At 44.2% G+C, this 16,083-nt stretch overlaps 1 long non-coding RNA gene across 1 annotated transcript in view; it reads right to left on the reverse strand.

Moving 5' to 3' along the window:
• The window catches only part of LOC147673977 (uncharacterized), a 41,502-nt gene that overhangs the window by 6,028 nt on the left and 19,391 nt on the right, over nt 1-16,083 (reverse strand). The window lies entirely within an intron of this gene.

Below are 16,083 nucleotides of genomic sequence, written 5' to 3' on the forward strand. Positions count from 1 at the left end.
TGAGGTGCTACATGAGGAGGTGGATCAGGAGGGTAGATATATTGTGGTGCAGGGTAAACTGTGTGGCAAGCTGATCACTCTTCTCAATGTCTACGGTCCTAATATAGATGACCCTGATTTTTTCATTGCACTTTGGAACAAATTGTATAACCTACCACCGTCGGCCATCCTCTGTGGGGGGGACTGGAATGTTACATTGGACCCTGTATTGGATAGGAGACACGATCGGCCTTGTGAACGGAAAAAAGGGCTGGATGCGGTGCGCGAGGGTGTGACTGAGTTGCAACTGTTGGATGTTTGGCGCTTGCAGAATCCTGGCAGGCGGGAGGGTACTTGCTATACATCAGCGCACAATACGTGGTCAAGATTAGATTATTGGTTACTGACCCGGGATATGAGTGGATGTGTGCTGAATGTAGAGCATCTGCCCCGAACGCTTTCGGACCATGCCCCTGTTGCACTGCAGCTACGGATACCTACACATGCTCCTGCCCCGTTTACCTGGCGACTCTCCCCTGGAGTGTTGACGGATCAAGTGTTGTGTGAGCGTCTGCGGCAAATTATTGAGGAGTTCTTCGAGACCAATGTGGGCTCCGTCGATAATATGACCACGGTGTGGGAGGCCTTTAAGGTTTCGGTGAGGGGTGCATGCATTGGGTTGCGGTCTGGAGTCCTCACATCCATCAGAGACTCTATGTCCAAACTGGAGAGGGAGTTGTTGGCTTTAGAACGCCGGATGGAGGAAGGGGCCGATAACACATTGCTAGCGGATGTCAGGACAAAGGTCACAGAATATAATGAATTGGCAGACCAGGAGGTAAAATTTTTATCCAAACGCGCCACAGCCAGGTATTATGGAGAGGGGGGTAGGCCAGGCAGGGGATTAGCTGAAAGGATTCGTGACCCTTGGGCTAGGCACTGTACTGTAGTGGAAATTGAGGATCAGGAGACTGTGGTGACTACGACGGATGGCATACTTGCCTGCTTTTCGAGACATTATGCGCAACTCTATGAACATAGAGAAACAGCGGATGAGGCGGAAATATCGCGGTATTTGGAGGACGTAGCGCTAGTGTGGCTCTCTAGGGGGCAACAGGAATTCCTAATGCATCATGTTACTGAGGCGGAATTCAGGGACGCGATAGCTGCCCTACCGAATGGAAAGGCGGCTGGTACGGATGGCCTGCCCGCCGAATTTTATAAGACGTATGCAGATTTGCTTATTCCGCGTCTGGCCATGGTCCTAGAGGAAGCTTTTGAATGCGGGCAACTTCCGGGATCTATGAGAGAGGCACTCTTGGTGGCGCTTCCTAAGCCTGGAAAGCCTTTAAATAGGTGCGAGTCATATCGTTCCCTTTCCCTGATAAACACTGATGTAAAAATAATAGCCAAAGTGCTGGCCACGAGACTGCGTCTCCTTCTGCCGGTTATGGTATTACCCGATCAATCGGGGTTTATCCCCCTTCGGTCTACCACACACAACTTGAGGACCCTGTTCGCCGTATTACATCTCCTTAAACCAGATCTAGCTGCGGTGGCAGTCATGCTAGACGCCGCCAAGGCTTTTGATTCAGTGGCATGGAAGTATATGATGGCTGTCCTGCATCGGATGGGAGTGCCTTTTTTTTTTACGTCGCTAATTGCCCTGCTGTACAATGCACCCACGGCGAGAGTAAGGATTAATGGTCAGGTCTCTGCCCCCTTTCCAATACAGCGGGGGACAAGGCAGGGCTGCCCTCTGTCGCCCCTACTTTTTGCAATCATGATGGAACCATTGGCCTGTGTCTTGCGTCAGAGATATGCGGACGCAGCACTGAAGTTCCCTCTCAGATCGCTGGCCGTGTCAATGTATGCCGACGACTTGGTCCTATATGTCAGAGACCCGGCACTTCACCTGGAGCGCATACTCCGTGAGTTCATTAAATTTGGCCGGCACTCAGGTCTGACAATAAATTGGGACAAGTCAGTGGTGATGCCTCTTACGGATGTCACTCACCAAGTACCATTGGAATTCCCGCTGGAGTGGGCGACGGAATCAGTCAGATACCTGGGCGTCTGGGTGCACAGGGATTATCAAGAAGTTATACGTGCCAACTACGGCGTTGCCATTTCCAATCTGGAAGACCAGGTGGCACGATGGATTCGTCTCCCATTGACCCTGGCGGATCGCGTGTCATTGATCAAAATGGTAGTGCTGCCGAAATTCCTTTACCTATTCGTCAACATCCCGGTCCCGCTAAGACAGCACTTCTTTGCGAGACTGCGTTCCTTGCTGATAGCTCTCACCTGGGCCGGCAAGAAGCCACGAGTGACGTGGGAGGTACTGACCAAGCCGTACGATCTGGGTGGTTTTGCCTTGCCGGATATGCGACTCTATTATCTTTGCGCGCAGGCACACTTTGCGAGTTATTGGATAAACTCTCCGCCTTACACTCCACACGTAGCATTGGAGGCAAGTGCAGTTCTGCCATATCCACTGAGGGCTATGATAGTAAATAAGCACTCGGTGTTTGAGAAGGGGGAGATTGATACTGTGCGCCTCACAGCGACTGCATGGACTACCCTGGGTAAACGGGCTGGTAAGCTGCCGCTCTACGCTCCGGCCATGCCACTACTTTACCACTCGGACATTTCTGTCTCGGGCGAGCCGGGAGGGCTCCTGATCCTACGGGAGGCTGGACTACAGACTATGGGGGACCTATTTCCGGGAGCATCGTTCATCTCCTCTCGGGAGATGACCACCCGCTCGACGAACGCTACTATGTCCACCTTTGTGTACGTCAGACTGCGAGCTGCAGTGCGTGACCTATACCCAATGTATCCGGAGGAACCACCGGCCCTAGGTGCATTGCAATTGCTCTATACGGTTAAGGACAGGACTAAATTGCTATCTAAATTATATAAGGCTGCGCAGGAAGATGAGGGGGGAGGGGCGATCCTGGCCAGAGCAAGGTGGGATAGAAGTCTCCCGGAACCGCTGAGTGATGACGACTGGAATGAATGTTGTGCTATGACTGGTGGATATGTGATCAATGGCAACTTTCGCCTTCTACATTATAAATTTCTACAGCAGTGGTACTATACGCCAGCCCAACTGGTACGATACGGGCTTAGGTCCACAGCTCAATGTGTCCGTTGCGGAGCTGACGACGCTGACTTTGTACACCTGGCCTGGGGGTGCCCACGCGTCTACGACTACTGGAAGGAGGTGACTGAAAGACTAACTGTCATGGCCTCTACTGAGGTAAAGATGGATGTACGCCTGTGTTTGTTGGGCATTGCCTCTGGGGTTGCTGCGCCGTCGCGGCGGCTTGTGGTGTTGGCACTTCAATTGGCCAGAAGGAGGGTTGCTATGGTCTGGGGAGGACGGAGAGCGCCTGAGGTGCAAATGTGGCTGAAAGATATGTCCTATTCCAGGGACCAGTTGAACTGTTACTATGACGAGCTACCTGAGGCATCTCGCCCGAGGGATGTATGGGCCCCATTTACACTCTATATGCTCTCTCTCACAGACACTAATAGCGGCGAGAATGGGACTGTTGCTTCATCAGACTGCGAGGAAGGAGCGATTGGCAGGCTTTAGGGCGGATGCGGTTGCTTCACCATGTATGTGGTGTGAATGTCTGTGTGACGGTCATGGCAGTGAGAACGTGGCGGGAAGTGAGGACTGGCATGGTGCCCATAGCTATTGATCCTCACTGTGGCCTCTGGATGGTTCTGGGAGGGGGACGAATGACTCCTACCTAGGAAGTGCTGGTCGACACGTATTGTATTAGCTGCTCTGCTACATCACGCCTGCTAGACTTGGACTGCTCACTGAAACCAGGATGGGACGGGGGGGTGGGGTTGGGATTTGTTGAAGTTACTTTTCTTTATAAAACCTGAAAAATAGACCAGGATCACATGGGGGCTTACGTCCGCTTTCAATAGGTGTGCTATCAATACCACATCTGGATTAACTGTGAGTGCCTACATGAGCTAAGACTTTTGGACTCCTGTAAACGTACTTCTGGTGTTTGATATTAAGCTTGTATAATAATTGCAGTACACCGATTGCGGCCGGCCCTAACAGTGGGTTGTAGGCACACCGCTGTGTATATGAATAATGTGCAATAAAGGTCTGCCAAAAAAAAAAAAAAAAAAAAAAAAATTTGAAAACTTGTGTTCTTTTTCAAACAGGGAAATGTTTTTTCTAATTTGTAAGGTAAACCCTGGACTATACTGTTTGGCTTACTGTAGAAAACAAGCAATGCAATAGGTCTCACATTTACTATAGTTTAAGCTATTGGCATTGTAAATGACAATGCCTTTTATTTATGTATTAAAAACCAAAACATAAATAAAAGGCCATGTCATTCACAATGCCAATAGCTCAAACTCGCGAGACCTATTGCATTGAAAATGCTTGTTATGTACAAGCACCAGCACCAAACTCTACTAGCTCTCTGGAATAGTACTATGCATCCTGTATTGAATGAATAATGAGTGGGTCCCGCTTCGTATCCTGACTTCCCGGGGCTGTGTGCATTAGACAGGAGGAGCACCTACCCGGATTTGGACATTGCCGCATTTGTTTCGTTTCTGGCCGTGGGGGCTAGCAGAGCACTTTAGCACGGGACTCCATCTCCCAGGAGTCCGTGCCCTGAAGACACCTGTGCCTAAGCCCGCCCACCGGACCTATTTCACAACGCACAGAACCCGCTGCGCGGAACGCATGCGGTAACGCGCCCGAGCGAACCCCGGGCACAGGGCGGGCCGTCTGTGGCCGTCCGGGGCTGGCCAAGGCTGGGCTGGGCCACCCTCCTTATCTGGTACTGAGACCTTACCGTAATATCTGAGCTCAAACCCCTTGTATTTTTAATTGATGGACTTTTCAATCGCTAGTACTGTGTGATTGTATATTGTTATATCCTACTCACTATTTTCCTGTTCTTATTGTTTATGTAATTTCCTTTTTCCAATCTGTTTTTGATTTCATTCTTTAAGCAGAATCGCATAAGGGAATATGAGTCCACGTCTCAGTAGAGGTAGGAAATCCGTGGTGGGAGGATCAGTAAGTGGGACACTGGATCTCTTTATTACTAGGGCCGCCTCAGTTCTTGAGCGTGAGATAGCCATCACAGAACGGCGTCTATCTTCGGAACATCTATTTAATAAACGCTCATCTCTGGGTAATATCCGGTTGGCGACTACTCCACCTGCCCATAGTATTGAAAGTGATCAAACCAGCGATATTAGCATCCCCCCACAGTTACAAGACCAAACATCTTCCACTGAATGAAACAAAGATGATTCGTTTGTAGAACCACCAGATGAAATCATCTCCGATGAACAATCATCTACGATATCCCCTAATCAATCGTATAATAAAACAACTGGTCCAGTGCAGATAACCTAAAAAAGAAAGCAAGGGGCGAACAGCCAAAATGGAAGAAGCGCAAAAACATCGAAAGTAACTCAGAGCCCCTCTAGGAGCTCAGGAATCATGGCAAGGGAGACTACACCAGATAATCTTCCCCTATCGTCCCAGGCTATTAAAGAACTAATGGGGAGCATGGAGCAACTAGTGAAATATCTAATATTGCCATTAGTAGAGAGGCTTAAAAGAATGTCAAAGCAACTGGGGACCATAGAAAAAACACTTACAACTAACATAGATCTGACCAGGGAACTTACACATAGGTTGTGATTTTCTAGTATTTGTAACATGCCTTCCCTGCCCCTATTAGCTGATAAACCACATAGCAAAGGCCCATCAGCAGTACCAGAGGACATCCCCAAGACCTCCTTGACAATAGATAAGGGCCATAAAATCCCTAGGGGAGAAGGAGGGGTGAGACAAATCCCAAACAATTGTACCTAGGACGTCTTCATCTATTAAGTGCCCAAGGGGTAACCATCAAATAATAGACCTGCCACCAGAGGCGGCACCCTATGTGGTGATATTGACGGGGGTTCTGGAATTAGAGGTTGGGAAGACTAAAGGTCACCAAGAGCTTAAAAACAAAGTGATATACTGGTTAAGTTGTAATAGACCATTACCCGCAAACATCAACAGTGAAATTCTCCATGTCAGAAGACTTGGTTGGGTGGGTCGCAGACCGAAGGACATAAGGGGAGACCTCATCATCATTAACTTTATGGACCGCAGAGTAATAAGACATATGGGTGACTGGTACACTGAGCCGGGAGGGGATGAAATCTCGACTCGAGACTTAAGCTATTTCTACCCCCAATCCCTGTTGGCAAATCCCCCAAGAGCTCGTGCCCTATATGGGTACAATCGTGACATTTCTGGTTTTAATGTCCCTACTTTCAACCGCTTCTCCATTCTTTCCGGTCTGGAAGGAGTGGATTGACTTCCCAACCAGGTTTCTGGGGATTGCCACGAATTAAAACAACCAGTAATCTCATTAACCAAAATGGGTAGCCCTAAAGGTAATCAGTCTTTATTAGTGGACACCCGCATACAGCCAGCAGCACCAAATCACATTGAAGAGGTGACAGCTAGCAGTGAATTAATTAGTAAAGATGCCTGGTTATTAGAACTCTTACCATCTATACATGAGTGTGGAAATATCGTGGTGCCTGGAACGGCGAAAAGTCCAATAGCAGAATAGGCTAAAGCATTAGCGGATAATAACCTAGTCAAAGTAGGTGCGCCGATAATGTTTCTTTTTTGGAATATAGCTGGATTGCGCCCCAAGGTAGAAAATGGTACCGGGCTGAATTTTTTCCAGAAGTTTAATATAATATGTCTCCAGGAGACATGGACCACCGGTGTAATACGCTTGGTAGGTTATAAAACCTATTTTTTACCCGCATTACACGTAGCATCTGGCAGAGCAAAAGGCAGTCTAAGTATTTTTATTTCAAACTTGATAGGGGATGTGCAAATAACTACTGTGGCCTTAGAGGCAAACTTCCAAATATTGAGTATCCGCTTTGGTAAAGGGGAGACTGTTCTCCTGGTAAATTTTTATAATAATATACCGGATGGTGAACTACTGATGGTATTGAGTCAGTTGCAACTCCAACTATCGGTATTGATAAGGGAATCGGGTAAAGAAGCTACCATTATTTGAGGAGGTGATTTTAATCAACATCCTTGCCTACACAGTAATTGGAAGTTGTGCGGGTTAACTGATGAACACGAGGATCCCATTGTGCACTTTTCACACTCAAGTGTTGGAACCATTTTAAATAAAACTCTTTTTGACTTGGATCTTGTAATCGCAAACAAAAAGAACCCTGCAACCCAGCGGCTGGATGCAACATTTATTGGTAGGGACAGGTACACCACCATTGATTTTATCTTAATATCTAACATGGTGGGTAATCGTGCTACTGGGTTTGAAACACTTATTAATGTTTTAGGCGACCATTGCGCTCTCAGTATAACATTTTGCCCACTTCATGAATATCGTACTCAAAGCATAGTTACCGCATTACGGCAAAATACTCTACATCTAGATAGATTAAATGGATATTCTTTAAAATGGGAGAAAGTAGATCCTCCAGAAATCACCAGGAGAGTCATATACGGGGTCTTTCCTTCCATCCTTAAATGCTTAGACCTGTCCACACCGGATGAGGAAGTATTAGGCAATTTTAGGGTGGTTCTAAAAGCAATTAATGATGCAATCTTTGTAAAATTAAAAAACTCCCGGTCAAAAAAAATAGGATGGTTTAACCGCAGATGCACATTAGCGCATTCTAAAGCCCTGCAAAAACCAAAAAGAGTACCTCAGGAAGTAACAACTCTGAGGAGGGAATATAATATAGCCATATAGGATAGGAAAGCCGAACTGAAACTGGCCTTATGGGACCAATTGCATAAAAGCAGTATTCATAAAAACAGTTCAGCCTTTTGGGCCGTGATTAAATCCCCATTTTTATCTGATAATAAAAACTCACCTACCATCGAGGTGGCTATTGATGAAGTGGCATGGGTGGAGCACTTCTCAAAGATTTTTGAGAAAGGTCCAGTCAATGAGGGTAGGCAAGATTCTACAACTTTTGCCCCACTAGCGACTCCCTACCCATTAAAAATAGAAATCACTATCAATGAGGTCTTCCTGGCCCTAAAAGCCAGCAAAAACGGTAAGGCCCCTGGCCCTGATGGGGTCCCAATAGATCTATTCAAATCAAACTTAGATCTTTGTGCTCCAATTTTGACGAGGGTACTCAAAGCAGCGTGCGAAGTGAGATTAATGGATTCATGGTCCATATCAATTATGGTCCCTATTTTAAAAAGGGGAACTGTCAGGAGGTATCCTGCTATCGCCTGATCTCATTGCTGGATTCCTTGGGTAACGTGGCGGGCAGAATCATCTTAGAACACCTCCAGGGATGGGCGGACGATGGCAGGATCCTCTCGGACATCCAGTTCGGGTTCCGGGAGGGCCTAGGGACAGTTGAACAGGCCCTAAAGCTGACAATGTTTCTAGGAAAATACGTATGTGCGAAGGCGGGCAGTATCTACATGGTATATGTGGACCTGTCAGCAGCCTTTGACTGTGATTGCCACGCTAAACTTCGGTCTGTGTTATTGGATATGTGGGTGGACCCACCCTTGGTAAACTTTCCCAGCGAATTATATTCTAACGCCTCAGCAAGGGTAAGGTTTGGGGTTAAGGGCGAGCTATCTGCGTCATTTGGGGTAGAGAGAGGAGTCAGTCAAGGCTGCGTCCTGGCTCCCTTCCTCTTCACGCTCTATACCAACGGCCTGGAGAGAGCTATGTTGAATGGGAGCCAGGACCTTCCGTTAGCAAAAAATCGTCCGATTCCAGCTCTACTCTATGCGGACGACACAGTAATACTGGCGCGCACCCCCTTAGAGTTACAGAAGGCTCTAAACAGATACTCCGAATTTATGGTTAACCTGGATTTACGAATTAACATTAAAAAAAACCTTTGTCATGACAGCTGGTTCTGGGAAAAAAAGGACAAAGGATATATATTTAAATCAGGAGGAACTGGCAACTACAACACAATACCTATATTTGGGGATTATCATGGACCATAAACTTAATTGGAACACAGCTATGGAGTCCAGAAAATTCCACCTTATGAGAACTACCAAAGCCCTTGTAAATTTCTCACAAAACTTAGGAAAGAGGCCACCAGTGGAGCTTCTAAAGATTTACAAAGCAAAATGTCAATCTGTGGCGCTATACAGGGCTGGAGTGTGGGGGTACGCAAATATAAACAATCTACAAGTGGCAGAGAATGCCTTCCTGAGATTTCTTTTAACGCTACCAAAGAGTGCATCTACTTTCTCGTGCCACATGGAATTGGGGATTTCGGACTTAGCCAGAATACAACCACTTCTTCTCTGGCACCGTATATTGTCGTCAGACAAAAACATATTCACACAGCAAATCATTTTAGACTGTATGGGTATTTGGACCTCTCATGCAAAATTGGCTGGTTATCTTATATAAAATCTTTTTTAAATGACCTAGGATTGGAAAAATACTACCTTGTTCCAACCTTAATTTGGCCTTTAACCAGGAAGGCATTACAAGTGTTGTCCCTTACCCATCTTGAAGAATTACGGACTGCCAACGAAGCCTCTAAACCATCTGTCCAACATTGCATGGCCGTTCAAAATACCTTTATTATACAGCCATATTTAACCTATGATTTTACCACCTTTGAGAGATTCCTCTTAATCAGGTTTAGGTTAAACATGTTACACCGTCTGGTTGCATTTCCATCAAGAAATAACTGGGACTTAGTTTTACCTCGATGCCCGTGTGATGCAACCTCAATCCAGGCAACCATCCATACTTTCTTTTTCTGTAAGTATTACAGGGAGTATAGAAAGATTTGGCTAATCCCGCTATTAAAACTTATGGGCATCAGAAGATGCCGCCCGGCCTTGTTAGCCTTACAGTATCTGGGTGAAGAGTGGACATCGAGGTATATTGTCAAGTTTTTGAAATGCATCTTTCGACATCGATTGAAAATAGAGAAACCGTCTCATAACTTTGCGTATCGACAATCCTAATTATGTGTTCAATAAGATGAAGTTGTCCCTCCACAAGCTAGTATGTACATATTATGATGTTGTTTTTTAATACTATATAAATGACAGAGCACTTAATAGTTAACTTGTTTGCTCTTTTTATCAAACATGTTTTTATGAATTGCTTTAGGAGGCACTATTTTGTATCAATGTAGAATGCAAAATGTAAATTATTTTATGAAAATGCTTTTATGGTTTTTAACATGACAAAAACCGAATAAAGAAATATTTGATTTAATTTGAGTGCATCATCCTTGTCCATTCAATATTTGCTGGTTTGAAGATGCTGGTTGGAATGCCATTTGGTCCCGGTGCACCTGCCAATCATATGGACCTGATGCTCTTGTTTAATCCTTCCTGAGTTGGCAACTGGAAATTAGGCACAAAGGCACTTGAGTCCTTATCTAGTTTGAGAAGACTTAATGGTTCCACTTGTTGGTTGGCCCCATACAATTTAGCAACGTAGATAGACGAAGATGCTGGCGTAATGTTACCAACCTTTTGTTGGTTCTTAGGTTTCATTTCATTATCCCACATACCAGCACCCAGAAAGTGCGTGGATTGGTAGATTTCGTTGTCATATGCAGCTTTATCTACTATTTTCCTTCTTGGAGTTGATCTAATTCCCATCTCTTCTTTCTGTACAGACCTTAGTGCAAGCTTCACCAACTCATTTTGTCTGTTTCTAGCCAGAAACTTTGCACTACAATTTACTCTTCTTTTTAATTGATAATCTCCCTGATATAATTGTGGGGATATTCAGCTTTGGCTAGGTTTTGTCAGTGGGGACTCCAGTGCTTTAAAACCTTCCTCATGTCCTGTTTATGCTAATGGGCCAAGTTGCTGTCGAGACTGTTTTCCTTGCTCAGACTGGCTAGGGAATTTGTCAGTTTGGCAATGTCCTCTTCACGGAGCTCTAGTCACCACCTGATTTTCTTAATGGCAGCATTTTCCATTTGATTATTTAGTTGCTGAATGGGATCCTTCAAGCACAAGCTCACAAGTACTTGAAACTGAAGCATCAAATGGTCACTGTTGCCAGTGCACACAACTTGAAAATGTTTTGTTCTCAGGAAAAGGTGCAGTTGTGACACAAATGTAATCTTTTTTCAGTTCAAAGAAATGTTATTGATAGAAACAGGGGTGTCAATATAAAATACAATACATTAATAGATATCGTACAGAAAAAATCAATCAAGACATTTCTTCAACAATATTATATGGAACGGGCCTGGAGGCAAAACAAGTGAAATGACATACCGCAATTATGAAAAAATAAAAAAATATTAAAGAATTCAAGAACGTTTAGGGTAATCAAGGAGGTTTTAAAACTTCTTGTTGACTGGGCTGCATCCGAAAAGAGCGACTGGCACAGACATCAAGATGCATCGTAACAGGGGACCATAAATCTAGACGTTTCGCTGTCATGTGCATAGGATAAACAAAGGAAGTATCTAGCCTATGATTATGACAGACATTATACCACCATGCTCTGAAAGAAATTTTTGAAAAGTCTTTCCAATTAGCTGTAATTTTCTGGAATGCAACTGCTAACAACAAATTAATGATTTTAACATTAAGTGTAACATTTTCAGAAAGAATAAAGGCTTCTCAGAAAAACATGAGCAAAAGAGAAAGGAATGTTAGTCTTGAAAATTAAGTTAATTTGGGACCAAACTTGTTTCCAGAAATTATGTACAATCTGACAAGAAAATAACATGTGAAACAAATTTGCAATTGGGGAGGAACATGTCCAACAGACATCTGGCGTGGTAGCAAATTTTGTATTTAAGTCATGGAAAAAACAATGTCTGCGTTATACTAGCTGCTCTAGATGATTTGCGAATTTTGACTCATATATTATTCCATGGAGAAGTGTGGCTCAATGGTTAGAGCGGCAGACCCTGATGCAGAGGTCTAGCCCGGGACCAGGGTTCAATTCCCCGCCTCGGCGGGTCTTGGGCTCAAAATTCCACGGACTCGATAATTCTCGCCTCGGGGCCTATTCCAATCATGGAGTCACACTCTGCAACTCTGGGCAATAGATTGCTTAATCTCCACAACAGCCCCCACAACGCTAAAGGATGCCTGGCCTCCACTTTGGGGGTGCCCAGGAGTGGACGCCTCACAGGGAAAGCCAGGATGGGCTCCACAGCGGTATTCGTACAAGCGCCTTGAGACCCTTGCGGGTGAGTAGTGCGCTATACAATTATCAATTTACATTTACATTTAGATACTGGCCAAGATGTGGCAAAATAACGCTCCTACAACTCTTCCACTTTGGATTTTGACCTTATAGTGGCAGTACTGTGAAGATACCTGTATATAATGGAAGCCTTGGAAGTGGTTTTTAAGAGGTCATGGAGTTGTGAGGTAGAGTTGGAAGTGACAAGAGAGGTATGTGTATTGGACAGCCGAGTATAGGTAACCATCACTGCTTCCTTAAGCAAAAGGTATTTGTGAATGAATGAAGCAGGTATGAATGAATGAAATTAAACTTATAAACGCGCAACTTTGCCTGGAGGCATCAAGGCGCCTACAAAGGAAATCAGAAAAGAGAAGGAAGAACCAAAAGCTAAGGGTATGTGTTACCAAAAAGCCATGTTTTTAAAGCTTTCCTGAATAATTGTGTTGAGGGTAAGATCCTAATCTCTAAGGGAACAGTGTTCCACCATCTTGGAGCCAGGTTGGAGAAGGCTCTGCCTCCCCATTTAGCTCTTCGCACTCGAGGCGCGGTAAGGAGCAATTTCGCTGAGGAACGAAGGTTCCTAGCAGGAGAATAAGGAGTGAGGAGATCTTTTACGCCTCCAGTCTCTTTCCTGTTTAAGGCACCAAACACCAGGCATAACACTTTAAATGAAATCCTGGCGTCAATGGGAAGCCAGTGCAAAGATTTCCTGGCGGCGGTCGCTGACGACCTTTTCGGAAGGTCCAGAACAAACTTCGCCGCTGCATTTTGCACTGATTGAAGGCCTTGCAACAGACCTTTATTGGCTCCGGCATATAAGGCATTGCAATAATCGAGCCGGGATGTTATCAGAGCTACGACAGTTTGTTTCCGAGCTTGCACAGACAGGTAGTGCTTGATTTTGCTCAAGATTGCAATGATGCCCCAGCAGGTGGAGATAGTCCGCCTTACTTGAAGAGCCATGTCTAGGGAAGGGTCAATCATAACCCCCAGATTTTGTGCTGCCCGAGTTGGAGCCGGACACGTCCCCAAGGATTCGGGCCACCATTCCGCCGACCAGATGTCTTCCTTCTCGCCGAACACGAGGATCTTTTCGCCATTTAGCCACAGTGAATTGTTGATCATCCAAAGGGCGACTGCCTCCATACAGAGTCTAAACTTGGAGGCAGAAGAGCTGACAGGCTGGGCGAGGGACAGCAAGATCTGCGTGTCATTGGCATACGACACTACCTCCATCCCAAAAGATCTAATGAGCCTGGCCAGGGGGGTCACATAGATATTGAACAGGGTCGGACTCAGCGCCGACCCCTGTGGGACCCCCCACTTCAGCGGCAGGGATGGAGATAGGAACTCTCCCAGCTTCACTCTCTGTTCCCTCTGGTCCAGGAAGGAGGCCAACAAGCTTAGAGCGTGCCCCTCCACCCCTATCTCCCTCAAACGAGATGTTAAAACGAGGTAGGTTGAATGAATGACCGAGCGAGGAGAAAGGTATGAAATTGGACTGTGAGAATAGTTGATGAATCCAAATTAACCCCTTCTGACACCAAGTCCTCCAGTAGAAAGGATTGTTCCTAATGAGTAAATTTTTTTATGCCAGATGGTAGAGTTAAGAAAATCATCTACCGTATTAGGAGGAAAAGAGGGAAAGGAGGAAAAGAAGGAAAGGATAAAACTAATTTGGTTGTGAATTTTATTATGGGTGTGGATAATGCCTGTGGTTTACGTGTGAACGAAAGGTGTTCGGCAAAGGAAAAAGGGGAGAGGAAAAGACATTGAATTGTAGTCCATAAAAGGCAATCGTCTGAGGGATCCTGTAACCAAAGGGAAGCTTGTCGTAGAAGAAAGGCCTTCTGATAAGCCGGATAATCCGGGAAATTAATTCCACCTTCCGATTTGGGAGGTATTAACCTAAGGAGAGACATTCGAGATTTTTTCTTGTTCCACAGAAAGGAAGAGAGAATGGAATTAATCTTCTTAAAAAATTTAGTGGGAATAGGAATCGGGATGTTAGAAATAGTGTATATAATTATAGGTGATATCATCTTTATGGTGTCAAGGCGGCCCGACCATGATAAATAAAGAGGATGCCATCTGGCAGTTAAATCCGATATCTTATGAATACATTTATTCATACAAAGCGATACTGTATCTGAAATTGATGAAGTAACATGTAATCCCAAATATTTAATATGAGAAGGACTCCAAGTAAACTTAGATGCACTCAAATCAGATTTAAAGGTGTATTTTGTTAAAGGTAGAATCTCACATTTGTCGGTATTCAATTTGTACCCAGACATTTTGGAGTATTCACATACCTCTGCTAGAAAGGCAGGGGTTGAATCATTTGGTTTAGACAAGAATAACAAAATGTCATCAGAGTATGCCGCAAGTTTGATATGGGAGTGCAATGTTTGATAGCCATGGATATTAGGGTTCTGACATAATTTAGAAAGAAAGGGTTCCAAGGCCAGGTTAAAAAGAAAAGGGGATAAAGGACATCCTTGACGTACACCTCTTCCCAGATCAAAAAATGGAGATACTAAATCATTAGCACAGACCGCTGCACGGGGGTTGGAGTAAAGAAGGGAACTCAAAGAAATACATTTAGAGCCAAAACCAAACCATTTGAGGGCATAAAACAAATAAGTCCACTCAACTCTATCAAACGCCTTTTCAGCATCCAATGCAATTGCTGCAAGAGGTTGTTTTAAATGTGAGGATTTGGATAAAACATTAAAAAGGAGTCTTTTATTATCAGTTATAAAACACCCTTTAACGAAACCGGATTGTTCCTTACCTAACAAGTCTGGTAAATAGGAATTCAATCATATCGCTAATGCTTTGGCAAACATTTTGTAATCAATGTTAACCAAGGAGATGGGTCTATAATTTTTGCAATGTTTAGAGTCCTTTCCTTCTTTGGGTATAAGGCATATGTGTTCTTCAGAAAAGGAGCCTGAGGAACTACCTAATGTGGTGAAAGAATCTATAAGGGAAAACAACTTGGGTAATACCAATTTGGAAAAATGGAGGTAAAATTTGACCGTGAAGCTGTCAGGTCCTGGTGCTTTGCCTTTTTTAAGGTGTAGGAGGGCTTTGAATAATTCCTGCTGTGTTAAATCTAATTCTAAAGTAGAGAGATCAGGAGAAAAATGTTGGGTTTTGCGAATACTAGAGAAAAAATGCGATATATAGTGTTTTGTAAAAGAGAAAAAATTAATTCAAAATATCAGCATCCTTATATTTCAAATCAGAATTGGCATCATAAATAGACTCGATATTTAGCTTATTATGCCTAACTTTTAAGTAATTGGCCAAAATGTTTCCCGCCCTATTTTTACCGCCATAACATTTCGCACTAGACTTTAACAAAAATAAAGAAGCCTCTTCTGTAGATTTGTTGTTGAATTGCATTTTGGCATTAATAAGGGCTGTTAGACAATCTTTGTAATGTGAGGTATAGTAAGAGTGCTCCAACTTCTTAATCTTCTGAAGGAGATCCCCAGTGGATTCACGAGCAATTTTTCGTTTTTTTGCAACAAAGCCAATTATATAGTCTCTTGCTACAGCTTTAAAAGCATCCCATAAGGAGGAGGAGGGCATGGAGTGAGTTGTATTTATCTCAAAGAACTCATCAAAGAAACAGGTAAAGGAAGTAGTAAATGTTGGATCTAAAAGAAGAGCGTTATTAAAATGCCATCTCCTAGGACCCATAACTTTAGGTAAAATGTCAATACTAATTGAGACAGGGGCATGATCTGACAATAGAATAGGGCCGATTTCTGCATTGGTAAGAGTTTGTGCAATATTATGAGAGACACAAATATAGTCAATCCTTGATTGAGAATGAGGAGATGGGAGT

This window comes from Lissotriton vulgaris, chromosome 12, assembly GCF_964263255.1.
Source record: "Lissotriton vulgaris chromosome 12, aLisVul1.2, whole genome shotgun sequence".
Classification (NCBI taxonomy): domain Eukaryota; kingdom Metazoa; phylum Chordata; class Amphibia; order Caudata; family Salamandridae; genus Lissotriton; species Lissotriton vulgaris.